Source organism: Aethalodelphis obliquidens, unplaced genomic scaffold (assembly GCF_003676395.1).
Source record: "Aethalodelphis obliquidens isolate GAN/ISIS:26980383/991018 unplaced genomic scaffold, ASM367639v1 scaffold15, whole genome shotgun sequence".
Taxonomy (NCBI): Eukaryota; Metazoa; Chordata; class Mammalia; order Artiodactyla; family Delphinidae; genus Aethalodelphis; species Aethalodelphis obliquidens.
This window is the reverse complement of record NW_020837959.1, coordinates 22,002,030-22,014,865: the sequence shown is the minus strand read 5'-3', so window position 1 is coordinate 22,014,865 and position 12,836 is coordinate 22,002,030. Positions and strand designations below refer to the sequence as shown.

At 34.4% G+C, this 12,836-nt stretch overlaps 1 non-coding gene across 1 annotated transcript; it reads left to right on the top strand.

The window, feature by feature from the left end:
• Positions 1–737: 737 nt before the first annotated feature.
• On the top strand, positions 738–846 carry LOC113625506 (U6 spliceosomal RNA). Its single transcript, XR_003434705.1, has one exon. It is a non-coding gene; the product is annotated as a U6 spliceosomal RNA (small nuclear RNA).
• The last annotated feature ends 11,990 nt before the right edge of the window (positions 847–12,836 follow it).

Below are 12,836 nucleotides of genomic sequence, written 5' to 3'. Positions count from 1 at the left end.
GTCAAGGTATGTTTTCATTAATTCTTCTCAAAGGGAAATAATGTTGCACATTGTAGTGCGTGGGTGATGAAAATTATACACTCTTGAACATGTCATGTTAAGCCCCATGGGCTCCAACATTTTTTGAAATGAAGCATTATCTTAACAACATGACTTCCTGTAAATAGTTTGACATAGGAGCTTTTAAAAGTAAGTGACGATATAATTTTTTAAATAAAGTTTTGATTTAATTATTGACTCTGCTGGCAATTTAAGAATCTAAAGACCTCTGGGTAAAGGTCATGTAACAATACAAATTCTTTTCAATAAAGTCATCTGTGGCATATAGTCATTTTGCATTCCCAACTGTAAAGACTTTCAGATCTGTGACTCTGCCTTATTTCTTTGACTACTTCACATGTTTCTATGAATAAACTTCTAGTGACAAACATGGTATTTTGTAATTTTGTAGTTGATGATGTTATTGTAGCTATTATTTTTCAGTAAAAAATGGGAAAGTGGGAGACCTACTGTTTAATGAATATCTATTATCTACTATAATCACCTTGCATATAATATTTTCCAAATTAATTATTGTAATTGTTTTATTATAGAATATCACCAAGAGTGACCCAGATATCACTGATATTCATATCAATGATTAATTATAAACTGTTAGTTCCCACCTGTTTTCTATTTAACCTTGGTGCGCTTATTCTGGAGTCTACGGAAAAGGTACTCTGATAATTCCAACTCTCATGCTCTCTTCAGCAGCACACATATACTAAAATTGGAACAATACAGAAAAGATTAGCATGGCCCCTGTGCAAGGATGACATGCAAATTCATGAAGCGTTCCATATTTGGGGGCATATATCCAGACAAAACTAAATTCAAAAAGATACATGCACCCCTATGTTCATAGCAGCACTATTCACAGTAGACAAGACATGGAAACAACTTAAATGCCATCTACAGATGAGTGGACAAAGAAGGTGTGGCACATATATACAATGGAATACTACTCAGCCATAAGAAAAAATGAAATAATGCCATTTGCAATAACATGTATGGACCTAGAAATTATCGTACTAAGTGAAGTAAGTCAGCAAGAGAAAGACAAATACCATATGATAACATTTATATGTGAAATCTAAAATATGATACAAATGAACCTAACTATGAAACAGAAAGAGACTCACAGACATAGAGAACAGATTTGTGGTTGCCAAAGGGGAGGTGGGAGGGGAAGGGATGGATGGGAGTTTGGGATTAGCAGATGTAAACTATTATATATAGAATGGATAAACAACAGTGTCCTACTGGATAGCACAGGGAACTATATTCAATATCCTGTAATAAACCATAATGGAAAAGAATTTTATAAAGAATGTATATAGATGTATAAGTGAATTGTTTTGCTGTAAAGCAGAAATTAACACAACATTGTAAATCAACTACAATTTAAAAAATATAACAATTCCAATTCTTTCTCTTCATCTCATTGCTACACCATGACCTTTGTTGCCAGTATTCTCTTTGACAACAGACCTTTACCAGATGTTGTTATACTCCACTAGTGTCACCAAAGTTCCACACCTCTGTCAGTGGCGAAAGGTTTTCTGCAGAGCTCTGTCACACATGGCCACCTGTGACCTAAGCAGCAATGTTTATTCCAGGACCAGCAACCTGAAACCAATAAGCAAAGATGAGACACTGGAAAGAGCATAGGAGGATAGGAATGGAGATGCAATACAATTACAAATTGTTGGATTATACCATTTATCTATTTATATCCATTTACTATATAAGGGAATCATGAATTAAAAGTATAAAATGAAGATGCAATGTTTAATTATGAAAATAACACTTGTTCAAAATGTGCATGCTAACTTTGAGGCAATAAATTGTTACCTATATCAACTTATCCATTTAAATAGAATTGTCTTAATGAAATTAGGACAATTTTTCTTTCCAAATTGATGCATTCCTGTTATGTTTAGCCATTATAATAAAGTATTCCTCTGTCTCTTCTAGAATTTTTCCTCCATGTCTTGCTTCTCCTAAGCTCCAAAGGAAAAATGAATATAATTTTCTAAAATATTTCTCAGGCTCAAGTGGTAATGAAGACAAAAATCAAACTCTCCTTTGAAATTTGAGGATACTTTTTTTTCTACTTAAGGCACTATTTTCTTTTGCTTCTTAACAAAACAAGTATGCAACGATTTTAATTAAAGAGCATAGCTCTGTGAACCATCAATTTAGATACTCAGAGTTTCTTGTCAAAGAGTGTAGATAATAAAGTATCCATGAGCCTCATTTTCAAATAACTTTCAGACTAGCAGAGTGTGGTGATGGTGATGATGGCAGCAATGGTGCTGGCAGCAGTGATGGTGGTGATGGTGATGGCAGTGTTAGTGGTGTGGTGATGTAACTTTGATGTATGCTATCAGACAAAGTAGATTTCTCTGCTCATGAAGGACCTTTTTGGCTCACTTCAGATTGTAGAATAGCTATTGAAGATTCCATAACCCTTTAGAAAAATATTGAAAGTAAATGAACAATTGCCTCCTGATTTCTGCTAGACAAATGAATATGTAGTAATAAAACATCTTAGAAAATACTTGTGAATGAGGTGTCCAGAAATATGGACGTTTGTGTAGTATGGTGATTAGAAGTTTGTCCTAAAATTAGAATCTCTAAATAAAAAAACAATTGCACCATTTACCTGCTTTATGACTCCTGACCAAGATACTTAATAAAGACAAACTTAAATTTCACCATCTCTAAAAAGTGGGTGATAATATCTGTAACATTGATTTAACGATTTAATTAGATAAAACAGGCTGCGTAAAAGGGCCTAACCCAGTTCCAAAATATATTAATATTCAATAGCTATTATTGTAATTCTTGATAGTATTAATGCTGTATTATTGTTATTGTTGTTATTATTATTTAATTTTAAGAACTAATTATGATGTTGAAAGCCCAAAAGAATATATGGGTACTAATCTCTTACTGGGAAGAATTTCTAATAGATGTAAAATGTTTGAAAGATATTCATTATCTCCTAAGACATGAGCAGAGACAACTGAAAATGTGCAAATTTCAAAATATTTATTATAGTTCAGATAGAGCAGAGACTATGGAAGTGGCATTGCTGTATGAATACAGTGAAATAATGATAGAATGAGGACATTAGAATATGTTTGTGGCAGCCCTTTGTTTACAAATGACTTCAGGGGAAAAACGTGGATGAAGTACAAGAAAAATAGTAATATATTCATGACAGGTTTAGTAACAAAACACATCATAAGAATTAGTGAAGTGTACATAGTGTGGAGCAAACTAGTTCATCGAATTCCCTACAGTGGAAATGTGATTTACCAAATTAAAAAAAAATATCTAAGAAGCTTTACAGAGCTGTTCAATTTAAGTTAACCCATTTATTTTTCATTAAAGGAAATGCCAGTAGGAAAATTAAGATTTTAATGCCCTAATTGTAAAAGTGTATCTTTTCTTTTTTTTTCAAATTTCACAGATAAATTGTTATCACAAGTATTATACCTGGGCAAGAAATGGCCCTGCCAAGACTATATATAATAGCAATTACTGTAGATAAAACATTTTATAATGTAAATGCAACCACAGGATGATATGGCACTTAAAATTACATTTCATAGGGAGCGGAAGAAGCTATAGCCTAGTAAAATTGTATGTTTACTGTCTGAAGACAATTTTAGCAAATATTTAAGGAAGAAATAATACCAATTCTCTATGATTTCTTCCAGAATATAGAAACAGAAGGAATACTCCCTAATTCATTCTATGGGGAAAACATTACGATAATACCACAACCAAAGATATCACAAGAAAGAAAAACTACAGACCAATATTTTCCATGAACATAGATGCAAATACCTTTAGCAAGATATTAGCAAATTGAGTCCAAAAATGTATAAAAAGAATTAACATCACTGTCAAGTAGGTTTCTTTCCAGTTATGCATTTCTGATTCAGAATTCAAAAATCAGTTGATGAAGTTCATCACATCAATAGGATACTGAAGAAAAATCATATGATTATATCAATATATGCAGAAAAAGGATTTGACAAAATCTAAACACATGCATAATAAAAGTTCTCATCAAACTAGGAGTAGAGGAGAGCTTTGGCAGTGTTGCTTGCCACTTCCTCAATTTGTTAACAACATCTACAAAAAACCATATAGCTGACATCATATTTAATTGTAAGAAACTTGAAGCTTTCTAATGAAGATCAGAAACAATGCAAAGATATTCACCCTCAACAAGTTTTTAATATCGTACTGGATGTCCTAGCTAATGCTATTAGACAAGAAAAGGAAATAAAATCTATACAGACTGGGAAAGAAGAAATAAAACTATCTTTGTTCATAGATGACATAAATGTCTATGTAGAAGATCCCAAAGGATAAATAACAACAACAACAACTAAAACCCTGGAACTAATAAGAATTTAAAGCAAAATTGCAGGATACAAAGTATATATTTAAAAGTCAATTGCTTTCCTATATGTCATCAACAAATAAGTTGAATTTGATATTCAAAATACAGTATACTCACATTCTCACAAAAATTGAAATAGGCATAAATCTAACAAAACGTACAAAATATTTATGTGGAAGTCTTCAAAGCTCTGATAAAAGAAATCAAAACTCACAAAAATTAAAAAAAAAATAAGATAAAGCAAACAGTCTGTGTATTTAGTTTCCTCATGGGATGAATATTGTATGAAAAAATAAAATGAAAAATATGACTCCTTTTCAGTATTATATTTTAGAAAGAAAGAAAACTGTTACTTTATGTGAGGTATGTTAATATGCCTTTCATTATCACTACAATTTTCAACTTAATGTGCTCATATATTTACTTTTTACTATAGAAATTAGCATTAGGAATCCACTTTTCTTTAATTACTAAGTAATGCCTCAGTTAAAAAGAATTACATTTCCTGTGGTAAGAATTCAATGGGGAAAAGAAAACACTTATGCTCATAACAGTTTAAGTTTTCAATTCATAGTGATCTCATAGTCAGGAGAAAACATTTTAAGCTTTCAGAAGAAGGATGAATCATCAACTAAATATTAGAACTGTAATTAATTGCATTTATAGCAAAATATGTATTTGAATAATCAACTTGTTTCTTTTCTCACAAGTATTTATACTCACTTTTCTTCTTCTATATTTTTTCCCAAAGCTTAAAAATCAAATCCACTGAAACAGTCAATCTTAAAGACTATGTTTCTGATATTATTTATAGGGGAATAACTCAAAAGCTCATGGCTATAACTGCTTTTTGTGAGATATTGAGATATTGCAGTAAAGGACCACCATCTGAATGTTGCCTCAGGCCAGTCTTAAACAAGATTTCCAGAATAACCTCAGTATAGTAGGAAGAGGCAATACTAAAAGAAAATTTATTTAGACTCCATAACATAGTATTCAACATATACTTCTCACACACTAAATGCTTTTTGAATTGAATAATAGATTATCAAGCAGATTGGCTGGGGTAATAACAGGCTATTCAAATGTTATTTTTCTGTAAACTAAAGTGATCTTTCAAAGCATGATGGGAACTGCTGATGAATGTTTAGGCCAGATGCCACTGGGCAAACAGAAACAAACAAAACAAAACAAAAAAATAGTTTCTCTAGGTAATGGTTTTCTTTTTTACTGAAGCATTCTATAAGTAATCATCACTTGGTGATTTCATTTGCAGAAGAAACAGGCCCCATTTTCCCCATAACAATATATTTGCTTATGTTCCAAGCATGATGCTGAATGCTGGAGATACACAGACTGATAAAGACCAATGACAAAAAAAAAAAAAAAAAGACCAATGACAAAATTCCCTACATGCAAAGAACTAAAGTGTGGCATAGTCACATGTATACAGTAAGAAGTGAGGTAATGGAAGCAATGTGTCATATTGTTCAGGAAGATTGGATATTGCACCAAATGGCTGAATTGGAATTCTGTCTCTGCCACTTCTTAGTTATGTGTCTTTGGACTAGTTTACAACCTTTCTAGGCCTTGATTTCCTCATCACAATAATGGAAATAACTATTATTTCATAGATAAGGTGTGAGTTAATGGATCAACATTATACATATAAGTTTTAAGAATAGTTCATGGAACATTTAGTGTTTACATTTTATGATGCTGTGGTCTGAATATGACTGGAAATCCATTAAGGCAAAAGAGCTAATACAGAGGTAAAATGGACTTCAAAATTGATGGAACCAATAATTCAATGATGAAGCAAAAGTTTTATTTTTTTTTCTCTCTTTTCTCTCTCCAATGTGATATAGTCCTACTCACCCTAGAACTGGCAAAGGCAAGAGGAATGGGGAGCTATAATTATCTGGAACTGAGAATTGCACTGCTGATAGATAATGGGGGTAAAAAGTATATGATGATGATAATAATAATAGGGGGCTTCCTTGGTGGCGCAGTGGTTGAGAGTCCGCCTGCCGATGCAGGGGACGTGGGTTCGTGCCCCGGTCCGGGAAGATCCCACATGCCGCGGAGCGGCTGGGCCCCTGAGCCATGGCCGCTGAGACTGCGCGTCTGGAGCCTGTGCTCCGTAATGGGAGAGACCACAACAGTGAGAGGCCCGCGTACTGCAAAAAAAAAAAGAAAAGAAAAGAAAAAAGAAAATAATAGGCATTCAACCACAATGCCCATTATAGGAGATAGGTAAAGAAGACTACAAATACATCAAGAAGGGGAAAGCATTGCACTAGTGGTTTGGGAGTGAATTGGAAAAGTTTTCTCAGACTCAGAATAAAACCTGAACTTCAAAGGAAGGTCTGAGGATTTCAAAAGGGTGGTGTAAGGAAAAGATATTCTATTTAAAAACCTTAAGGGGACTTCCCTGGTGGTCCAGTGGTAAAGAATCCCCCTTACGATGCAGGGGACACGGTTCCATCCTAGGTCAGGGAACTAAGATCCCCCTTGCCACAGGGCAACTAAGCCTGCACGCTGCAACTACTGAACTTACACACCTAGAGAGCCTGCGTGTCACAAACTGCAGAGCCCACGTGCCCATGTGCCGCAACAAAAAGTCCGTGCACCACAACCAAAGATCCCACATACCTCAACGAAGATCCTGTGTGCTGCAACTAAGACCCGATGCAGTCAAAAATAAAATTAAATAAGTAAGTAAATAATAAATGAGTTTTTAAAAATAAATAAAAACCTTAGGATATGCAAAACTTTGTAAGACTTGTAAGGCATGTAGACTTGTAAGGCAAGTATATCTTATCTTTAAGTGATAAATTAAGTACTTGAAAGAAATGAAAGCTTAGGCACAAAGGTGTGGCTAGTAATTTCCTTTTTCACCTCATCCTAAATAACAATTAGAATCAAATGGCTTTCCCATTAGACTTTCTTGAAGCTCCAAGATTGTGCAGTGTCAAATTTCTCTCACTTTGTTCATCATGTAGCCCCACTCTTCTGTTTAGTCAAGTAGGGCTTAATCACATTTTCAAGGTAATTTTAGCTAGCTAATGGAAATAATTATCTTATGGACAAAGTATAGATAAGTTGTGATTTCCCCCACTCTTCTGTCTTCCTTATTGTTCTAATTTTTCCTAGACCTTCTATTCTATTATGTCAAAAAAGGAAAAACAATATAAATCATCATGGCATTGGTGAGACCTAAATATTTAGATTATTTTTCCATTAACGTATCTAATCAATTTATTTTAACCAATGTTAAGTTAATTTTAGTCACATTTAAGCACAGATTGATTAATTTTTCTCCAAGTAACGATATTTATAGCAAAATATTTTAGCATAACATCCTAATCTAAAATGTGATTTTGAATTATTGGTTTGCAACTTATAAGTTGAATGTTAAGCAAGTGATTTGATTTCTGGGTTGGTTTGTTAATATGTATATATATAAAATAAAATTTTCATAACTACCTTGCAGGATAACAGTGAAAAATAAATTAAATATATTAAAGTGATTTTATTACATCCTGGAATAATAATTATGATTCAGAGTAATCCAAATAATGCAATTCCAAAAGTTTAAACAAATATGAATGTATATTTCTTTTCTAGATGGAAAATTAGTAACTCAGAAATTCTCAAGAAAGTAATTAGAAGAAAGTACTGATCTGTTTCCATGCATGGATACAGATGTCTGTGCCTATAAGAAGCTGGGCTTTCTGTGTGAACTGCAGCTTCATTGCTCTGTGACAGCTTCCTGCTGAATGCAGCACAGCTAAATCTAGAGCAAGTTAAATAAGTATATATTCATTTTCAAGTACATTAGTCATTTGCTGTCAGGAAATGTTTTTATTTGTTGTCATTGAGTTTCACATCTCTAATAATTTTATTGCATGTTTAAGCAAGAAGTCATTAGACACTCTTCTATATGGTTGAGTGCTTTGGCAAACTCAAACTTAGAAATCATGTCATATTATCTGAATTATATATCTAAATAATCCCTAGCCAAAGATATCCAAAAGAGGATTCACAAAATTTGTTTAATATAATGGTTTATCTTTTAACCTAAATAATGTGAAATTTCTAGTTCTCTATCATTCTTTTTATTTCATAAATAATCAATATAGTAAGAAATCTCAAAACATTTGAAGAAGATTTATGTGGAATTTATTCCACACTGTAAAGATATGAATTTGTAAACTTTACAGAAAGTTAAGTTTGTATTAAGAGACCTGTGAATCCATCGTTCCTTTTTTTCTTTCCATGGTTCTTCCCTGGAATGCACCATACTTTATCTCCTGGCTGTGACTTGCTCTCACCTCAGCTTACTACCTCAGGGCCTTTCAAAGTATATGCTAGCATAAAATCAAAACCTTTAAGGTGAGAGGAATATCAAACAGCTTGGTCATGTCCACTTATAACAGATCTCCCGGTGCTTAAAGTGACAATGCTACTCACTGTCCTGCACAAAAACAGGACTCTCACACACAAAAAATTTTCATGGTTGATACTGGCAGGCTTCATCCAATTTGACTTTTCTGTTATCTAAGGCACTGTTGCTGCCATGAGCTCTTGCAACACTTTATTTTCCTCTGCTTATAAAAATGAACTCTTGTTATGTTTCTTATACCTGTTCTTACATAATTTCTGTATTCAGGTGGTATGATGGTTACTTTTATGGATCAGCTTGACTGGGCTAAAGGATACCTGGTTAACTGGTAAAAGATTATTTCTGGATGCGTCTGTGAGGGAGATTAACATTTGAATTAGTAGACTGAGTAAAGAGGTCCACACTCACCAATGGTGGGGGGCATCACCCAATCCTTTGAGGACCCAGATAGAACAAAAATGTGGGGGAAGGGCCAGTTCTCTCTCTCTTCTTGAGCTCGGACATCCCTATTCTCCTGCTCACTGACACAGGAGCTCCTAGTTCTTGGATATTTGGATTCCCTTATACTTTGGATTTACACTAGTGCTCACCCCCCTCCCAAATTCTCAGCCCTTTGGACTTGGATTGAATTATACCACCAGCTTTCCTGATTCTGCAGCTTTCAGAGGGCGGATAGTGGGATTTCTCAGCCTCCTTAATCACATGAGTCAGCTTCCATAATAAGTCTCCTCTTATGCATCTCTATGTATCCTATTGGTTCTTTTCCTCTGAAGAGCCCTGACTAATACAGTGTTGTTCTCAGGTACCATGTACCTTTGCTTATATCCCCTGGCTTCAAATACTTCTTGTGTGTAACTTAATGACAACAGATTCTCTGTTACAACCATTTTCCTAAAGATTGGCATTTTATTTTACATTCCCTCTTTAAGAGTTGTGACCTTTAGGGTTCAGTTGCAGAGAACATAACCTACTCTAGTTAGTTTAAGTAGAGTGAGATTTCCCAATTGTTGAAAAGATAAAAGACTCCTTCATCCCTCAATATCTCTCAGTTAATAAAACTTTACTATTTTATTTTTAAATGCTTTTCATATATTTTTACTCAAATAAGTTGCCCTCATCCTAATCCTTAAAATGCATTCTCAGACTGTTAAAACACTTGTCAAATTGAACACTAGTTTTATCTAACTTCAAAGCATCTGTCATACTTCACATTTTATCTATGACTATTATATTCCTGCTAGAAACATATGCACAAAAAAGAATCTCTTTTATACCCATGATTATATTCATTCCCTACTTCAGGTATATATTAGTTTCACTTAAGTCACAAGGGACACAACATATGTAAATTACTTCAATTAGTGGAGGTTCCTTGTAAGAATTTGAAGTAAAGGTAATTGCTTGGGAGCCAGTAGTGAAAAACACTGAGAGATTGGATCAAAAAAGTTCTGGGGAAGAGTTAGATGGGTGGACGTATGGTAGTGGGTATAAAGTGTACATACCATTTCGTCTAACATCAGTGCCAACAGAGAACATTCACTCTAACAGAAAATCTCAAAAACCATGTGGACAGGAAGAGGGCCAAGCTCTTCATGGATGTGATATCCATATAGCCACACCTGCCCTGCGTTCAGAAGGGTCTGCACTTGGTTTGATGCTCTTCTGGTACTATCTTGAAATTCATAGGAATTTTTGAATAGGGGTTCTAAGTTTTCATTTTGTACTAGGCCCACAAATTATGTCACCAGTCTCAGACAGGATGACCTGCCCCAGAGATGACAACTAGCCTTTCTCATATGTGACTCGAGTATTTATCCCATGGGCCTCATTAATAAAGTGCCCATTTTGGCAGTGATAGGCACTATTTATGGTTTCCAGTGCTCTATTAATGGCCAGTACTCTGCCACCAGTGCTGATCTTACTACAGGCACTTTGCATATAGCAGCTAGAGTTGCCACATAAATATAGGAGGGTGATTTACATTTGAATTTTAGATAAACAACAGTTTTTTTAGTATAAGTATATTCCAGATGTTGCACTGGACATATTTATACTAAAAACTATATAGCGTATGTCTGCAATTCAAATCTGACTGGGTATTCAACATTTTGATGTGTTCAATCCGTCAACCCCACCAACATCACAGACAAACCCTAAGTACTCAATTTAGCACAGTCCTTTGGTGATACCATCCAGCTTCCTAGTGTCAAGTTTATTAAATTAACCACTTCCACATTGGAAGTGAAAACAATATATTCTTATACAAATCAATGCATATTCCAGATACAGAATTTTTCTTCCTTATTTGAAATGTTTCTATCAGTATCATTATTATTTACATAATGCCTGATATATGGATATTTTATGCAACAGATACACTCAGATAAGTCATTGATTATATTTCAAAGTCAGTAAGACAGTGGGCTCTTGACCACAGAATTCACTGACCTTACTATGTTCCCCCAAAACAAAGAGGCAAATGGCCTGATAGAATGGTGTGATAGCTCACTGAAGGCTCAGCTAAGATGCCAGCCAGAGAGAGCCAGATGCCAGTCTCTATGCTTTGAGACTCGAGTGCTGTCTTCTAGGACGTGGCATATGGATCAAGCTAAGGATCATCATGTCACACTGTATCCTTAGTAGCTAGAATATATTATCTATAAACAATGGCGGAGGATAGAAATAATCCCTTTTACCATCACTTACGTGAGTCAACTGTATAATCTGTGCTATCTGTCCCCACCAACTTAGGCTCTTCTTGAGTTGAAGACCTTCATTTCCAGAAGGTCATTTCATTTACCAAGGGACACAGTAAAGGTTCCATGGAACTGGAGGTTTATACTACTGTCTAATCACTTTGAATTTATTCTGTTAGCTGATAGAGTTAATTCTGACTATCAAGAAGAAATGTTGCTTTTATGCCATAAGGTTCTTGGAGAATTATGTCTACAACCAAGAGGATTCACTCAGGAATTTTTTTGTTTGTTTGTGTACTCTAACAAACAAACAACAAAAGATGATTTCAGCAACAACTTTCAGTATCCAAGGCCTCTGACTTTACAGGAACAAAGACCTTGGAATATTCCTCCGGCAGGCCTGAAAGTATGGAGGATGGATTTTGACAAATCAGAGACTGGGACTTACAAGGTACCGACAAATATATTGTTTACTCCTCTTCTCCCAGGTGTACTACTGTAAGGCATTAGTTTTGAATGATCTTCAAGGAGATATCCAGCATGGTCAAGCAATCAGCTATGTTGTTGGAAAGCTATGGCTGGGATTACAGCAACAGTTCCCATTTTCCTTTCCTTTTATTTCCCTGGAACTACACCCTTCAATAAAGTTTTAGCACCAAATTTTGACCTAGGATCTGTTATAAAGAAAACTTCATAAATTGAGCTGCTCCTACTTTTGGCTGATTTGGGACTTTTCCTGAATTATTTTATTTCTGAGATTAAAATTTCACCATTTCACTATAAGTGGTCCCCAAACAGAGATTTCCTTTACTTATATATAACAATTATATGCCAGTGGTAGAATTTCAACACAACATTGCTTCAATGGCCAAGTGCACTGTTTCTTCTCCTACAACTCACTCATATAATTATTATTAGGCTTTATTATTAGCCCAACATAAAACTATTAGAATTAACTGTTATGAAAAAACTCATCTTTGGATTTACTTTATACTTTAACATTTTATTTTTGTTAAGGCTTACGTTTGTACTTCTTTAGATTTATGGATTTCCAGATTAACTGTTTCAAATCCAAAATACTTTTTCTGTAATATCTCTTTGGAGAACCAGAGTCTTACTTTGCAGGCTGTAGAGCTGCCATGCCAGTTAAATGCTAAGTCTTATAGAGAGGGAACAAAGGACCTTGAGACACAGGATGTTGATATTTGGGCAGATGTTGAAGAAGCTGAATTTCTAAATCCCAAGGCCATCCTTTCCTCAATAAAGA